We start from the raw sequence: 5,251 nt of genomic DNA on the forward strand, positions 1-5,251 counted from the left end.
TTCTTTAGCTAGTTTTGAAGCTATTGCCTTCCCCATTCCCAACAATACTACCTCCATCATTTGACTTCATCAAAATTTTGGAACTTTGGCATCTTTGCCTAGGATTTTCACCACATCAACCGCATACCACCATAGCCTTCCGCAACCTAACCCATTTTGATCCATATAGAATTAGTGGTTGCTTGAGTAGTGATTCGAGTCTCCTAAGGTGTTTCGGCTACTTAGGGATGGTTACTTCTTCATCAACCACCACCACCACCATAACTTCTGCATAACCTAGACCACCATACACTTCCGCCACCCAACTTAACCCATTTATGTTTGAGCTTGTTTGAGTTGTGGCTTGTGTCTCCTAAGGTGTTTCGACTCCTTAGGGACAACAACTTCAACTTCGGCTCGCATAGCCCATCATTCCACTTCCGCATTGCCGAGTGCAGAACCACCACCGTGCTCCGCTACCACCATTTGACATTTGAGATTTTGAGTTCGTGGTTTTTTCGTTTCCTAAGGTGCTCTGGCTAATTAGGAATGGTTCTATATCAAGAACACCGCCACTCATCATCGCCACGAGGTCGTCATCGACAACGACCACTTCATCATAACACGCCCTTATGTACACACGACAAACCATCGACGGTAACCTTGATGACACCATTGTATATTCCCCTTGCAATTGCATTGATAACCCCTAGCCCATTTTGCGTCACTTGCCTATCGAGACTAGCCATTGAGTATTGCCGGCAACGTTACTTGTGCACATTAGAGATCGTCCCTTCCATTGCATACATACCATATCATCTTGGCATCATCATATCATCTCTTGTGTCATGAGATTGTTCCCGCATATATACAATTGCTATCTTGGTTTGTGCATTTCGCATAGTGGCCATACAAAAAAATAAAAATAAAAATAAGCTTTTAAGCAAAGAGAAAGAGCAAAGAGCTTGTATGCAAGAGCCATATCATCGTACCATAGTGCTACAATGTATCATATGGTATCATATCCGATCATCTTGGATCATCTTGTGCTAAAGCACCGGAACATCATACAAAAATAGCATACTTGGGATAAAATGTTTATCCGTTTGCATCTTATAGCTTGTGCACAAATGTCGTATCCACCTATTGAGCAACAGTGCTACCGTCTCTCTTGAGTTGTGCAACACGAGCGTTTTTCATGGACTCCACATTTTGTGCTCATTCCTTGGTTGCACGACCCCATTTATCTATCCGTGTGTGTGTTTCCGTCTGCCATTCATTGCTATTGGTCTACTTGTTTCACTTGCAAATTTGTGAATTTCTTTCAAAATTATTGTCTCTTGCTAACATTTTGCATCAAATTTTTTGGGCCACTATCCTCACCGAGCTCCACCATAAGCTTTACTTGATAGGTGTGAGTGAACAAGTCCAGTAACAATTCCACTATTCTTTCATTTCACATTGAGTGAAATGGGATACATCCTCAACTTTGGGAAAAGGTAACTTGGTATTGTTTATCTCATTTCCTACTGACATGTGCTCGAGTCTTGGGATGGATAGGCAAAGCACACCCCCTCCGGTCTACGACGACGAGTTTGATGCCACAAAAAAAACTTCGACGCCAATATGCAAGATCAAATGGAGGAGATCAAAGCCCTCATCAAGTCCTACAAGAGATCCTCCTCATCTTGGAGAAGACGCTCAAGTGCACATCCATCCGAGCTACCATCTCTGGCAAGATCACATCAGCAACGACACCACCACGGACAAGGACGTGAAGGTCAAGAGCTCTACACCAACAACCGCTCAATGACTTCACCATATCCCTTGGAATCTTAGCCAAGAGACTTCAAGGCATCTTCGCCTATGGACATACGACATGTTCGCATACAAGCACCTTAAGACTACACCCAAGAGAAGCTCCCCAAGCTCAAGTCCGCGACTTTCACGAGCTACTACGACCTTGACATAGACCACACGATTCCTTTCTATGAGACTCAAGAACCCGAGGAGTATCTTGAGTGGGAGCGCTTGATGGACGACTACCTCAAGCTACATCAAGTTCCTCCGGAAGATCAAGTGAAGTGCGCCACAAGAAACTTCCACGACTATGCGTCGACATGGTGGCTTCACACACCTTCGGAGATCTACGACATGAGTTGGACCAAGACGAAGAGAGCTATGCGGCGAGAATTTGTGCCTCCAACCTACACAGAACAAATTCTACGCCAATTGGAGAATACCATCCAAGGATCCAAGTCCATCGACGCGTACTTAAAGAAGATGAAGAATGCCTTGCAACGAGCCAGAGTGGACGACCCCATTTCGATGAAGTCCCACTTCATGATGGGATTGCACAACAACATATCCAAGACAATCTTCCTTTAGAACCACAAGTCCCTCGACGACAACTACATTGGTGCTCTCAAGGCGGAACAAGAACTCATGATGGCCAAGGATTCTCCACCCCAAGCACACTTCTCGAATACCAAGCTCCAAGACGGCGAGCATGAGGCTAGTACCACCATGATGTCCAAGCCTGATGAGCTCCAAGATGACGCTCCCAAGTTCAACTTCACCGCCATCCCTCTTTGTGGCATTGATGGTGCCGAGTCTACCTCGACTCTTTTTCAAGATGGTGCGGTGACGACTACGACTATGGAGCCAATCAAGGAACATGCTTTGGAGGCGAGCGACATGGTGGCGAGCAAGGATGATGCTTCCATCTTAGGAGGAGAGAGTGATGATGTGTCATCTTCGGCTTTCATCCACGGTGACGGTGACGAGATGATCGAGCATGGGATTTTCCCTTCGGTCATGGAGGATAGTGATGATGTGCCATCTTCGGTCTTCATCCACGGCGACGACAACGGGAAGGTTGAGCATGGGATTTTCCCTTTGACAACGACGACGTATGATGACTTGAGTGACTTGTGCCACCATATTGAGAGTGAGAGCGAGTTCACCACTAGCCCCATATATGATGAGTTGCCCAAATTCCCATGTGAGGAGAGCCACAACCCCCATCACTTGAGTGAGATGAGTGAATCCACCATATGTGACTTTGAGTGCACGTATTTTGAGGGAGTGAGTGAGCCACCACATAGAGAGAGTGAGGTATTTGATAGAGCATGTGAGGCCACTTCGATTTCTAACGGCTTAACCTGTACCTCTATTGTGTCTTCTCATTTGGTGCTAGGTCCCATATACAATGATGTGCCGATTCTCGACGACTTCGTCCTCCCTTTGGACAAGATGATTGCCATGGTGGAATATGATGCACCCCCACATGGTTCCATCAAGTTGATGATGATGACCACCATTTGTTATTTCCCACCTCACCTACAACACTTGAGTGGAATGAACAAGGTAACATAGGTGAAGGTGATGCTCTAGTCCCACTAGTGGACATACTTGACATTGATTGCTTGCATGATGTTGATCAACCTATTTCCATGTTTCATGTTAGTGCGACTTCCCCATGCGATGATTTGCCCATTTATGATGAGTATGATGATTCTCACATGGAGTCTATTAGTTGTGATGCCATGTTACATAGGATTTATTGTGACAATTCTTTAGGTCACATCATGTTTGACAATCCGCTTGACTTGTCATATGCTATGCATGAGATCAACCATATGTATTTTTTGCAATATCTTCATAGTGACTATGCATATGCCATTAAAATAAACCCAATTTGCACATATGGCATAAATGACAAGCCCATGGTTATTGGCATTTGTTTTTCTTGTGATGATATTAACATGCTCCCTTTGCATCATTTATCTCATATGCCATGTCATGACCACGTAGCTTCAGATATGCATTGTTTTGGATGTTGTCCATTTTCTCCATATGATGTTTCCGATATTTCTCATTAGGAGACCCTCATAATTTCCTCATACATGATAGGGTTTTTGATCCATCCCATCCATTGCATGATCCCAATCATTATGTGCACCATATGCTCCCATGAATAAACATGCTATTGATGTGCCATATACTTGCATGCTAAATTTGCATCCCCATCGTGTTATACACAATAACTATTCTTTCATGATGAATGACATGTTCTTATACCATGCATCAAATTTCTTTGAGCGATGCTTATCTTGTGCTAACTCACCGTGCACATACACGTCAAGATGGATGATGTGTAAATTTACCACACACACAATTTCTTCGGTTTGTGTCTCTTTTGTGTAGGTACCCATGAATACTTGTCAACCTTACAATCCCATGAGTTGGCAAAACGAGCTCTAGAGAGCAACGATGACTTGGGATCACGTGGATTGTATTTCACACCATTCCCATTGCGCAACAACTTCTACATGGCCCTCCCATGGTTATGGCTTATTGTCCATTACTTATCCTTTGCCCATATTGCCAAGTTCACTTTGCATGATATGCTCATTCCTACTCCTTTGACATGCATTTGTGACCCATGCTTTGCATTACACATGATGATTGATTCTAGTACTTGTATGTGTATTTGCAAGCTTGGTGGAGATATTGCTTGTTATTGCCATGATTGCTTTGTTCCCAATGCTTATGATGATGCTTTGATCATGTTTGATTTTCGTGCTTGCAATATGTCATGTACATTATCTATGTATACTATTTGCTCACATGACTTGATTGCTATGATTTCCCCTAGTGTGTTGCATCTTCGCTCCACTAGTTTGCATGACATGATGTCTATGCTTACTCATGTTGCATCACCAATGATTCATACTTGCTCTATTCATGTGGTTTATGACAATCATCTACATGCTTTGCACATGATTGTTATTGCTTCTTGTCATATATCTCCATGTGTTGCCTCTCTCATGCTAGATGATTTTCCATGTATTGAGTGCAACAATAATTTTAGTCTTGCTAATGAGATTGCCCCCATAGCATTCTCGCATATATTTGGAGATTTTGACATATTCCTTGTGAAGCATGCTTGTCTTACCTCTTTGCACCATATACCTTGTGCCATGAATATCACCATTGTTGCATCATATTATTCATGCACTTGTGCTTCTAATGTTTTTGTGCAAGAGAAGAGAACCATCATGATGGATGACGTGTTTATCTACCATGCGCATACGCTCGTTGTTTTGTTGTGTGCATGTGTAGGATACTTGGACTTCGTGTCAACTTCCACTTCACGCGAGTTGACCATTCGAGCTCTTAAGAGCGAACCACCTTCTACCAGGATGATTCTACATCGCACTTGCTTGTGTTTTGGCATTGTGAAGAATGCACAAGGGCACGCCTTCAA

This window comes from Triticum aestivum, chromosome 3B, assembly GCF_018294505.1.
Source record: "Triticum aestivum cultivar Chinese Spring chromosome 3B, IWGSC CS RefSeq v2.1, whole genome shotgun sequence".
Taxonomy (NCBI): Eukaryota; Viridiplantae; Streptophyta; class Magnoliopsida; order Poales; family Poaceae; genus Triticum; species Triticum aestivum.